Source organism: Harpia harpyja, chromosome 4, assembly GCF_026419915.1.
Source record: "Harpia harpyja isolate bHarHar1 chromosome 4, bHarHar1 primary haplotype, whole genome shotgun sequence".
Lineage (NCBI taxonomy): Eukaryota > Metazoa > Chordata > Aves > Accipitriformes > Accipitridae > Harpia > Harpia harpyja.
In genome coordinates, this window is record NC_068943.1 from 63,747,659 (window position 1) to 63,761,665 (window position 14,007).

The following is a 14,007-nucleotide window of genomic DNA, read 5'->3' on the forward strand; positions in this document are numbered from 1 at the left end:
GGGGAGGCACTCTTCACCTCTTTCAGTGGTTTAGCTGTTGATCAGCAACTTCCAGGGAAAACAAGATGAGTTATAATAAATTAGGTGGATAACAGTATAGACAGAAAACAGGACGCATTTAAAAACAACTTGGGAATGAGGATAAGTAAAGAAATTTTGTCAAAAGAGCCTAATGAGTTTCAGGAATACCAAGATAAGAATGTCTGCAAAAACTATTTTAATATGCAATGGATTGTTACAGTCAGCATCATGTACCCATACATACACAAATACAGAGACATGCACACACATATACATATATATGAATAGTCTTGATGCTATTTTAATCTTAAATTAATCTCAGATTTTAATACTGCCAGGTGTTCAAGATGGTTAATCAGTATACTGTGTGCAGCTGATACATATCCGGGGATAGGAAGGAAGGAACCTGAAGGCACCTGCCTTCCTACAATATGCTCACAGGCTATGTTTGATGTATTGAGGCAGTACAACAATTTGCTGGCAAGCTGGAAATAGCGAGCCAAGGTGACTTGGACATTCAGCAGCAGTAGTCAGTGAATAGGAGTCAATGCTGCATGTCAGAGATTCTGCAGGTGTATCATGTCAGATCCTGCAGCTGGATCCAAACATCCATCTTCTACATATATAGTGGATTTCATAGTAGGAGAATAGGCAAGCTCATTCATGACTTAATTTAATCAGATGGATCAAAAGCTAACAGGCACTTCTGCCATGTGGTCCAGATTGTTAAGGTATAGCCTTTCAGTCCATCCACACAGCTAAAATCTTCCACTAAGTTCTTGCATCACAGTAGTTCTCACATCCCACATGTCAGTAGCACCCTTAACTCTGCCATGGACAAGTATGTCTTGTTCCACTCATTTCTATTCATGTAGTTTGTTCTCCTATGGCTTGCATTTGTCTGAGAGATGTTTCACACTTCTTCCTTTTCTCTAACATGAAATAGGGACAGGTTCTTTTTACCTTTATACCTCTTCACAGACCATCATGCCTCTTCTCAGATTCTTCTCAGCAGTATGAAGTGATATGAAAAAAGGCAATGTAAACACACTGAAATACAAGAAAATCCATTTAAACATTAGAAAACACTTTCTTATTGTAAAGGTGGTTTAACAGAGGAACAGGTTGCCCAGAAAGCTTGTGGAGCCTGCATCCCTGGAGATATTCAAAACCTAACTGCACATGGTCCTGGGCAAACTACTCTCACTAACCCTGCTTGAACAGGGCAGGGTTGGACTAGGTGATCTCAAGAGGTCCCTTCCCACCTCAGCGATTCTGTGATTCAATGAACTTATCTACCATCTTTCACTCATTACTGAACTGATGACTCTTCCTTCCAAAAAACATTGCTAGCAGCTTATGCCACCTAGGAGTTACATTTCCAAACATGTCCCCATGCCTAGGAAAACCTCCCTACAAACTTCTGCAAAGCTCCCCTCTTCAAGACTCTCCTGAAAACTTTGTTGCAGTCTATAAAGCCAATAAAAGTAATTTGTCAAGATGTAGACAGTTGCTGTGTCTACTTGTTACTCCGACTATACTTCTATGCCTGCTCCTCCCTTTATAATTCAGGTTGTAAAATGCCTGAGACACAAACTATGCTTGGGTTTTATACTGCACCTACCACCACTGTTTGTTGTACATAAGTAGGACTGCTAGACATCCAATGAAAAGAAAGATAAGTGAGTACCCCCAAAATAGTCACAGCATGTTCCAGATTGAGTCAAAATTAAAATAAAGGTCTTAAACACCATTTTCAGTGTTAAGGAATTGTTTTGCTTGTACAAATACACAGAAACTGTAAAGCATCTGGAATCTAAGATATTTCTTTGTTTGCTGTACTATGCATTTAAGTTTCACCAATTCCATGGAATTTAGCCTGAACTTTGTTAGTAACTATGGTGATATTAACTGTAATAAATGAAGTGACAAAGGTGCCTCAGACTTTATTTACTGGGGAATAAGGAGCAGCTAGAAACAGAAAACTACTTTTCACAGACAGGTCATTCAGTCAGCCACTTACATAGGTTGTTAATATACAGATGGGTTTTGAATCACTTGCCTCCACCTGTATGAATAGGTCTGTTTCTCCCCTTCTTTAATGGTGATGTGCTGAGTGCAACGAGACAGGCGGATAAAGTTCTGAAGGAGTTCCCATCAGGGGATGGAGTGGCACTGTGTCCTAGACAGATACATTTCCTCCAACTTATTTACCCTATGCACTGCAGTGTAAGCCTGCTGTCTGAGTAGGAGAAGTTGCTTTCCCATGTGTTTCTGGCTCTCACTGGCAGCAGAGAAGATGCTGTGTTGAATGTAACTATAATTATACATCCTGCTGTCCCTTTTTTTTGATGCAACAGGGTAGGAGGGAAGACCTTAAACAGGAATGCAGTTGCGGGTGGCCAATTATCTAGCAGAACATTTGGGAAAGATCTTTTTGCTGTTTACACTTCATTACTAACTGTGCAGAAAGCAATTAACACCTGGCCCCTCTTCTTTCATTTCTGATACCTGTATAAACAGCAAAAAGGATGCTACAAGCAGCAGAAGAAATTCAGACTGATCTCTGTGATGAGAGTGATCTACTCAGTCCAGATGCACCAAACCCAGCAATGTTCTGTACTTGTCTCATACTGATCTCCATTCAAATAAGGCAGTAGCTGGAACAGCCAGGAAACACTGACCTCTTTGTCATAATGATAATAACAATACTGTAGCAGCTTTTAAAGTATGAAATTAGTAGCTCGATTAGAGCAATAAAATGTTCTCCTAGGATTTCATGAGATGAGCAGGAGTGCAGAAGATTTTGCTTGCTTTTGGCGAGGTATCAGAGTGATGTGATACCTATGGTGTCAGGCAGTGTAAGGTTTTGCTGTGTTTCATTGCATCCGCTTGAATAGAAATACACATATGTGTATTACTGTGGTATAAAATTCACTGTGTGTATGAAAAGCTGACCCTTACATCACCAGAATTAACTTCCCTGCCTATGTTGGTCTCTTGTCAATGATCCATACCCAAAGTCCTTAGAAACAGAACACTGGCACAGTTCTGCTGAGTGGACAGAAAGAAAAGCCAAACCAACCTCTTTCCTAGTGCATTACACCCATATTCCCCAGAAACACCTCCTTACTCAAAACATAGAAATGCTCATTTCCTCCTGCCCACCCAATTTTCTTAGTTTGGGAGCAGAGGGTCACAACTTGGCCAGGTCAAAGTAGGAGAAGCTCTGGCACAGGCAGAGGAAGTCCTGATACTTCCATACAGAGCATAAGTCAAATGATTTTGAAATATAATCTAGGGGTCGTGAAATATGTAATAAATCTAGTGCCCAGAGATGTGGTTTGAGAAATAAAACAGCTCGAGCTCCCTGACATCTTGGAAGGCATAACCCAACACAGAGTTACAGGCACTAAGAAGCTCACTTGAACATAGTTTGTGGCTGTGCTTTCCCCTAAGAAACAAAACCATGCAGCACTAGCTTTATCTGCATTTCAAGAAAGGCCCAGATTTTGTCCCAGCAAGCCCCTGACTCTGATGATTTAGCATCCTGATAAACTGGTATTTGAGATTTTCAGCCAGGAGGCAGTAGCACCAGCTTTGCTTTTGAGGAATTAGGTGTCATCTGTGAGCTGAGACTAACAGCTGACAGCGTCAAGCTCCTCTTCTACTCCTTTCCAGCATGCAGTCCAGCTAGTGGTCTAAAACTGCAGTGTTTAAACGCTGCGTTTGATTTAGCCTTGGTTCAGAGTATTTGATTTCACCCTAGGTCTAAAGGGCTTGGGAAAACACCTCTCCCATTGGGCTTGGGAGAGCTTTCAAGTGACCTTTGAATGATTTGCATTTTTCCCTAAGGCTCCAAATAAACGTACAGCCTTATAACGCACACACGTTGGGGGTAAGCAATTATTCACGACACAACAAGAAAAACACAAAAAATATGTCACTATGAACTCTTAAATGAGCTGGTTTTACTTTCTGATCTCAAAGTATTTTCTTTGTTTCATCTGTCATAAATATTTCTCTTAGCTCTTTAAATAGTATTGGCTTATTGATGTATGTGAGAAGATGACTTATTGCAGTGGCAGAACAAATTAAATTCTCTTTTAAATGTGAGCTACTAAGTGCTGCAAAAGAGAATGGGTGCTTCAATGCAAGATAAAGACCCCAAGGTCTCAGCACTAGTTGCACAACTCTGAAGGACAAATGTTAATGTGACAAACTGAACAAGGTCGCTGTTGAGACTTACTGGAGACTTACTTTCCTTCATCACTAGGACCGTTATTTTTATTTACTTCTAACCAGGAAAAAAACTGTGCTGGGCACCTACCTTTTTTTCACAGGCCTAGTGAAAGCCAGAGAATTTCAATGGCATGAATAAACTATATGATCTCCCCTGATTTCTAAAAAACTCAGCTACTGTTCAACACTAGTCTTATCACAGTGGACCTAACCTCTTCCTGCACTTTTCATTGTATTGATTTCAAAACTTTATGTAACTCTTTACAGGGACTGGAGGGAAGAGAGAAAAAGAGGTTGTTTAAAATGCATTGAAAACATGCTTGGCCTTGATTAAATACATATCAGTGTCAACCAGCAACCCTGTGTTAATAAGCTACCTAGCAGTGATAAACAAGTACCATGGGAGAAAGAGTGTTATAAAAAAGACTGAGATCTCATTTTCTGATTTATACTGCAGGATTTTTTTTTTAAATACTTCTTTTTAGTGATGGCTACACTGACCATTATTTGTGTTGCCACTAGAAAACTGGGCAGCAAGATCTTGCATTTCCTACACCTGCTCCTGTCCTGATGGAGCTTTTCCACACCACAGCCTGGGTGAGACATCGAGGCTTCATTCACATCCAGCACCCTCAACTCCAGACAGCCCCAGAGGTCACCGCACCCTCTCCAGAGCCAACAGAGCAGTGCCCGGTGTGACAGTCTCCTCTCCTAGCTCCCTGCTGGCCATCATCCCTGGCAGAGAGCTTGGTGTCAGCAGCCCTGGACTTGCCAGGTGTCCTCACCCACCTGAAGATGAGCTTTCCCAAACCCATTGCTGCTCTACTTAAGCCAGAGTTGAGGAGCGTCACTAAGCTGCTAACCTGCCCTGGGTACCAAGGTCCTTGATGTGGCTCATATTTAATATTAAAGTGCTCTGTAGGCACTGCAGCTGCCTCTCCAGCATCACTGCCCTACATCTGTGCTGCCTGCAGCCAACAGAGGTTCCTCTCTCCCCTCCCTCCCTGCCTTAGAGCCCTGGATGTTTGACCAGGTGCATTAATAATGGGGTTTCCTTCCTGTGAATCATGGCACCATGAACAGAAACCGGCATTTAAAGGACCTGTGATTTGCTCTGCTGTAGCAAACTCTATTTCTTGCAGGAAGCGTGAAACTGAGGTTCTGACACCTTTATAATTATATAAAATACATAATAAAATTTTCTTTTAGGTCTCCAAGTTGTACATTGAGGTCAGTAGGAAACACATCACACTGTGATCAAGGGTGATACAATGCCCCTAAAGTCAGTTTTCAGAACTCGTATGTTCCCATTCTCAAAGCCTGGTGGGCTGCACAGACAAATGAACCCTCTTATACCATCTACCAGCATGCATGCATACAGTCCAGGTTGCTCTGCTGTCCTTTGGCAGCCCATGAAAACCAGACAAGGATTCCTCTTCACTCTTCCTAAATAAATGCCTGTTCTGCTGTGAGTGTTAGAGCTCCTCGACCTCTGCAGACTAGGGAGAAAGAAAGGACTGTGGGTCATACCTGACTTTTCAATAAAACAAAAAAAATAGCATCAAGTGGGAAAACTTTGCTCCCTCTGTATTTTGGCAATATGCAGGAATTGGAAAAGCTGTTCTGCACTGGTATTACCAGCTAGGACCACTCACATTTGAAGCCATCTGATAAGCTTACATATTAACCCTGCTGATTTACGTTAACACTTAGCCATGGTGACAAGTACTCTTTGCACTTACTGTACACTGGCACTTTGTCTTTCTGCTTGCAAGGAATTCAAGTAGAGATTAGTGACGTTAATGAGGAAGAATAAGAGGGTGGATGTAAGCAAAGCTTGAGATATTGGCAGGTATCAAATAAGTCTGCAAAGGCAGCAAGCAGAAAATACTGGTTAACGCTCAACAGAAGTTGCACTTTCATCAAAACACAATGCTTGACAATTCAGGTCTTTCTGGTTTTGCATGTATTCTTTAAACCATTGTTAAGCTTTTTTTGTGGAAGGAAATCCATTTTTATTAATTTTGTTACAAATATCGGGATTTTTTTTCTTTGTTTTGTTCCAACACAGAAGTTATAAAATTCGAGCCCAGAAACCACCGTTAAATAGTAAAAGTCTCATAATTCAGATACTAATGCCCTCTCTGCAGATCTACAGGGCCCGCTTTTCTCTGAAACAAAGATGCAGTTGTCATTACTGCTCAGAAGTACAGTAAAAGAGTTTATTCTGTCTTTATCCTGTACAGGATTTTGTTATTGAAAACAGAGGCCTACCTGAAACAGAGAAATATGACTTAGCCAAACTATAGGCATAGCTAAACAAATCACCAGCTGCAGTTCCTTTGCCTGTTTGCTACTCCAGAACACCAAACTGTGCACAAGTTCTTCCTCAACCACAGCCGTGAACTACCTGTCTCCTAAGTGAAAGCAGAATAAACTATTTCGTATCTATGGCAAGTGTTTCTACGAGGGCAGTTAGTGCAAGGTAGCCACAGTGCTACAAGCTCATACCCAAACTGAGACATACTTTGGCTGTGAAGCTGGACAACATCAAAAGCAAAGCGCACACCACATGTTCTGTTCTTGGAGAGGGCAGGACTGGGCTGTGGCAAAACAGTAAGTTCGAGGGACAGGGTAGCTCTGAGGTGCCAGGCAATGCAAGGGACAGAAGGAGGCAGGCAGTGCCAGAGATGCAACGCGAGGGAGGCAAAGACCTGCAGGAGATTCCAAGGCTGGTGGTCCTGAAGGGTATGTGGAGAAAAAGGCAGAAACTTTGAGTCCTGCCTTTAACAAAAAATTGGGAACCCCTGTCTTTGTTCACACTGACCTCACTGTTACTCAACCCTGAAACTGTATCCTCACATGAAAGGTCAAAAGCTAGGCGAAGAGACAACTCTTGTCACACTGTCCTGTCATGGGTCACTTAGGGAGCAGCTACTGATCCGTTTTCCTGCACCAGGAGATCAAATCCATGATTCCTAAAGTATTTCTGATTAACATTTTCTGCAGAGCCAGCCTTGGCTGTGTAGCCAGGTAGTTTGTTCTAAAGTGCACACCGTTTGTTGCTAGAGCTAACGTTTACTTAGCTGCATGTGAATGCTGGTGACGTTAATAGAGACAGATAGGAGGGGAGATGGAAGCCAAGCCTAAGATACCAGCAGAGATTAGACAGGCATACAAAGGCAGCAAACAGAAAATATCGATTGGCACTTAGCATAGGACTGTACTCCCAAGCGAGAGCGCTCAGCTGACTCAGGAGGCTGTATTTTTCCTCTCACAATCTCCCTAAGTCATTTCAGCAATTTTACCGTGTTGCCTCTTTCCCTCTGGCAAATAAGAATAATCGCCACCTTCATAATACTCCTTTCCCAAGCCAGATAAGTAGTCAAGGGTCTTCAATCATTTGTTCAGTTAGTTTCCCCCCAGCTTTGTGTCATACTGTCGGTTTTATTTGCCAGTGATTTTGCTGAGCTCCTCTGAGCTCCCTGACAGTTGTTCAGTTTAAAAGAGAAATGTCCGTGCTAATGCCAGTAGTCTCATCCAGGCCTTCCTCAGATAGTATAGGACGGACCGACTAGACTACAACGTGCAGCTGCTGCTGTGGTGACACATACCCTGGTGTACGGTGTGGTAACAACACGCTGGTAACTCACTGCAGCTTGCCAGTTAGTACAAATCACCGTGTGTGAGTGTTGTGTGTCTGTGTGTGTCGGTGTGCTCCTGACACAACCATAGGGACTTTCAGGCTGGGGCTGCAGTAGACCTAATTCTTTCCTGACAAAAATGAGTTTGAGTAACAAAGGTATGCAAGAGCCAATATATGTATTTAAACAATAACAACAAAACACTGTCTAAGACATAGCAATGCTACAGAAGACACTATGAAGGGTTCAGGAAAGCTAAAGTGAAGGGAGGCCTCCACCAGAGCCACACAACAGCATCACTTTTCCACAGATGCAGCAGCCTGGATCAGTGTTTAATTAACTTCAAATTTCCTGGCCTCTGCCTAAGCCTCTCATTTATTAAAATACCAGATAAGGACTGCTGGGGTTAACTTCCTCATATTTTTTTGAAGAAAATTAAAGAATATTTCATATAAATTTACATCCAGAAAAGACTCATATTTTCCATCATCCAAATTGGGAAGTGAAGAGAGATGAAGCATGGTAAAGGAAAAAGAGGTTGGGATTCTCAATAAGAGGATGAGGAAAAATAATAATGAGAAAACAATACAAAAGCGAATGGTCGGAATGAGGAAGAGACTTAAAGAATGTCCTGTGCTGCAACCCAGGGGGAACAGCATCTTGCTTTCTTACATTGTTAGGCCATGACAACATGAACTCCAGTGTCACTGGAGACAGCATCTATCTCCTGACCCCTAAATATGGAAAACTTGAGGTCAAGAGCAAGCAACAGGCATTGCATGACTGCTTTACAGAAGAAGGATGTAGACTGAAGAGCAACTCGTAAAAGAAACAAAGAAACTCTTGAACTGTCTTCTCTCTGCCTTTGGGGAATTCAAGGGCCCTTATCCTACCATCAGCTGCAGCAATGGGGTATTTGTGGCCAGGCATGTAGGAAACTTTCCAACATGGGGGAAATAGAGCATATTAACAAAACATATGAATGAAACAATATTCCAAAGTAAATTATTTTGGTTTTTACAAGTTGCCTTCCATGTCCGTGCTACCAATAGCAGTCAGGACAAAACTTTATTTTATTTCTTGCCATTTGTAACTGTGCAGTAGGAATATCTGGAGACTTTTGCAATACTATCTAATAGTTTGTTCAGACCTAGAATAGGACCTCATTATTGTGGCTATAGGGGATGGATAAAAGGCCTTTTACTCCTTTTTAGTACCAGCCATTGAGCACACACTCCCATGTCAAAAGAAGTCATACAGCTGCAAAGTCTTCCCAGTTATGCCAGGACTGTATTTCCACCCCCACTACCAGCAGAGACAAAAATCAAAGTCTACAATATACTAAGTAGGAGATGGAAAACATCTTTATCCCTCTAGAGCTACAAAGGATCTGGACTAGGAGATCCTGTGAACATTAAAGACAGAAAACTAACCTTGGGAGATACTTAAAAAAGACAGTGTAAAGCTGATAGGCCCTGGTTACCAAAACCAAAAGAAACAAACAATGAAACTTCACTGAAAAAATAAATACTTGGATCTCCATTGTACCTCTAAATACTACTTTAAGGATCAGTCTTTTTCAGTCGAACTACAGCATTTTTTTAGATTTCTCAAAGGATTTGGATGCTCTATTGTGGTCAGACTGTGATCTGGCTTCACTTCCCACAAATCAGTATCAAATGCAGAGAAGCAACCTGCTACACAGGCATTTTGCAGACTAAAATAGTGCAGAGCCTAATCAGGAATCTCATGGCAGGAAACAGGCCTTCCTACAACAGGAAGTGTAGGAAAGACTACTGGAGACAGCCATCCAAAAGCAGCTGCTTTGCCAAAAAAGACAAAATGGCTGTATACTGGCAACTCCTGCAGCAGGAAATCGCTGAATTAAGCACTCAATCTACAGAGCAATTTAGTATGTCATCTGCTTCCTGGCAACAGATATTTGGAATCACTTTTATATTGCATTTCAGCTCTATCTCGTAACCAAGTTGAGGACAGTGTCCTCTCCAGTAAGCAAAGAGGCCAAGGTCAGAAGCTTCTCTGAATCTTACCCAGAATAAATATTTTTAACCCCTTTCCTTTCTTCATTTTCATCATTTTATCATTTCTAATTTAGGGGCCTGACATTCCTGTTTCTACTCTGATTTGGGGCCAGGGCAGACTGAGTCACTGATACAATGCCTGCCAAAGTTAACTGTGGCCTCCATGGAACTGTACAACAGAGTCTGATAGAAGATAAATATCACATGCTACAGTGAAACAGGGAAAAGGAGGCCAATGGATTGTCTCTGTGATTTGTTTGATGGAGGGTCAGGAAACTTATTAGGAAGTTTCTCCTAAACATATATAAAAAGAAGAGAGAGGGAGAGGGAGGGAAGGAGGGAAAGAAAGAAAAAGAAGGAAGGAAGGAAGGAAGGAAGGAAGGAAGGAAGGAAGGAAGGAAGGAAGGAAGGAAGGAAGGGAGGAAGGAAGGAAAGATTTTTTTCTTTGGGGCCCATGTATTGATACAGACTGTTGGCAAATTGAGTTCATTTTTCAATATTTACCCAATATGGCTGCTTGTTCATCTCACTGAAGACACAAAATATTGTTTCTGTTTCTTCATTGGTTCCTTAAGCCTTGCTGAAGACAAAATCACAGAATCACAGAATGGCTGAGGTTGGAAGGGACCTCTGGAGGTCATCTGGTCAAACCTCCCTGCTCAAGCAGGGTCATCTAGAGCCAGTTGCACCATGTCCAGACAGCTTTTGAATATCTTCAAGGATCGAGACTCCACAACCTCTCTGGCCAACATGTGGCAGTGCTCAGTCACCTTCACAGTAGAAAAGTGTTTCCTGGGATTCAGATAACACTCCCTGTATTTCAGTTTGTGCCCATTGCTTCTCTTTGTTTGTGCCCATTCCCATCACTGAGCACCACTGAAAAGAGCCAGGCTCCACCCTCTTTACATCCTTCTTCAGGCATTTATACACATTAATAAGATACCCTTGAGCCTGCTCTTCTCTAGGCTGAACAGTCCCAGCTCTCTCTACCTTTCCTCATAGGAGAGATGCTCCCACCCCTTAGTCATCTTTGTGGCCCTTTGCTGGACTCTCTGTGGTATGTCAATGTCTTTTTTGTACTGAGGAGCCCAGAACTGGACCTAGCACTCCAGGTGTGTCTCACCAGTGCTGAGTAGAGGGGAAGGATCACCTCCCTCAACCTGCTGGCAACAATCCTCCTAATGCAACTCAGGATACCATTAGCGTCCTTTGCAGCAAGACGGCTAACACAATCATTGTGGTTTTGGCTTTGGCTTTTGAAAATAGACAATAGACTGCAGATAAAAAATACCGCAGATGAGAGAAAAAACAAACAACAGATAATCACAATGACAGAACGCAATTTTCTGCTGCCACATAGCAATATACATATGTGCATGCCACATTTAAAAAAAAAAAAAAATCATGTCATTATTGACCAAAGGAGAGAGAAGGATGCAACCAATTAATTGTGAATGATTTTAGCACAGTTATATAAAGTAGCTGAGCTTGCATAAAGTGATTGGTGTCAGTTAGATTTGCTGGAGTCAGTGATGTCCCTCTACTCTTTTGGTCACCCCAGGAAATCCCCCAGTTCAGGAGATGTGGAAGCTGTAAAGTGCCACATGCTAGAGACTTTAAGAGGCCTTTCACATTTGGTGAGTCAGGAAGTGTGAAATCTATCTCAAAATTAGACTAACAGCAATAATAATCACCTCAATTCAGCTTCAACAGTTTTGATCAAAACCAGCCAATTACTTATTTTATCCTAATAGTTTCAGTATCCATTATAAAAGCAGGTTTTTATGACAAAAGAGACTGCCTAACAACATTATATTTACAGCAAGCAATGGAAAATAGGTTTCTAAGGAAAGCTTGCTCTTACAAAATGAGATGTGCCAAGTTTATAAGATGCATGAGCCAATTTGATCATGAACACTTCACACTTCATTAGAAAGAAATGGCAAGCAAATTTTGAACTATGGCTTTGTTAACAAGGAGAATAAAGTTTGCACAGAGCAGTCTGACAGTCCCTAAATTATGGGTTTGTTTCCATTTGTTGTTTTTATGTCACATTCTTTGGTTTATTATTTGTCAGGTTTTTAAATGTTTCGTGTGACAGAGAAACACCTTCCTATAGCTATGAGCGTCAAACACCTGGCCAAGTGTCAGCGTTAGACTAAGGAACTGTACGTAAGCTAATGCTTTTGCAGCTAAGAGTTTCTTGACAATTAAACATTACTTGACAATTCTGCAGAAAGAGCTGACATATGATGGGACTTGATGAATTTCCATGTGTGCAGGTTGCTGCTGTATTTTAGCACGTAGAGTTGGGGCTCTGCTAGGTGAAAAAATTAAAGAGGATCAGGATGAAAGCTGAGGGGTTTAAGGATGGAGTAAACTCTTCTGAAGTCTAGGCCTTGTGTCAGAAGACAATTTATTCAGTTGTTGCAGTTTCCGTTGTTTCTGTTCTCTCATATTCATTTGTCTTTGCCTCAGAAATAGCCGTAGGAGGGTGTGTGGTTTAGCAAGACAGTTATCCTAACTGTGAAGGGATGACATATGGGACTTTTCTTTCACCATGCACTGGATCTATGAAAGGACCTGTCTGTTGTCTTGTCTCCTCAAGATCCTGTCCCCTAGGCTTGGAGACATCTGAAGTCCCCAGTGCTTCTTCCAGCTGCTTCCTACATCTCTAGCAGTTAAATTCTCCAGATATGTAAAAATCAAAGAAAGCCCAAGACTGCCTGTGTCTAAACAGCCCCTTAGCTCCCTGTATTGTAGTAATAGGCCAGAAACCCAACAGGTAGGTGTTTTCAAAGTGACCCCACAAGGACCTTCCCCTTGGACAAACCCCCTGCGCATAGCTGAGGTCCCTGATCCAGCTGAGCATCGCTTAGACTTAGGGTCTTTCCTCAGCCTGAAAATACCTAAGATTGCGTGTCACCCATGAACGCTCTAAACAGACATAAAAGGGCAGCTCTTCCTGAAGTAATTCCACTTTGCATAGACCAGTTAAATATTTATTGGACCAGAAACAGAGACAGAATAAACCTACAGCCTAGGAGCTAGGACAGTCTCCAACACGATGAGTTAGGTGAAATGTGAGCTCACGGTAGGCAGAGAAAAGGAATGGAGCCCAGTCCCTGCTGCCACCTGCACACAGCCAGGCATGCTCTGACCACTGATAATAAATGTAGTAATGCTGTCACCTCTGCCTAGCTCCTCTCCTGCACATTTAAGTGAGGGCTGCTATAGGCCCCAGCACCAGAAAACATTCAGCATGTTAAATCCATGTTAAGTCAGAGTTGAAGACTCCTCTGTGGCCCAGAATAAAAAGTGTTTTCCTTTCCCTGGGCAGGGAACCTGGGCTGCTCCACACCAGCTGTCTTACCCCGCTGCTATGCCCTAAGCTCTTGCTGAGCATGTCCTCTTGCATGTCTTCTCCCAACAGCTGAGTGTAAAAACAGGCTGTGCTGTGAGTACCGAAAAAGCTCACAGTGCAACCCAGTGCTTATTTCCTACAAGGCACCCTGTTGATACATCTCCAGCTTTGGCCTTTTCTGACACAGAGGGAGATTTCCAATAGAGAAAAGGAATGAAGAAAAAGGAGGGAAACTGAAAGGACAAAACAAAGAGAAAGAGAAGCTTGGACTGAGAAGGGGAAGTGAAAGACCTTTGGAAGAGGGGAATGTAGACAAGGTGTGTAAAGCCTGTTGGTACACTGCATCACTCTAGTTCTGCCAAGGCACAGGTAGGAGACGATAGGATATAAAAATACAGCAAGTATTCCTGAAAGGACTGACCTCTGTCTGGCGCCAGGCATGTCTCTAACGCTTCGTCAGCACTAATGGGTGTGCAGAGTTTGCAGGGCATGCAGAACACGAATGCCCAAGGTCTAGTCCATTCAAATCATTATCAGCTCCCTTTCTGGCCCTTTCCTTCCTGGTAGACACAGAATTATACCAAAATCCCAGTATCTAATGTCCCTGAACCACAACAAAGTTTAGATCTGATGCATAATCAACCTCTTCAATGTGGTGTGATCCTTGAATTACACGTACGTGGATGGAGTCTGG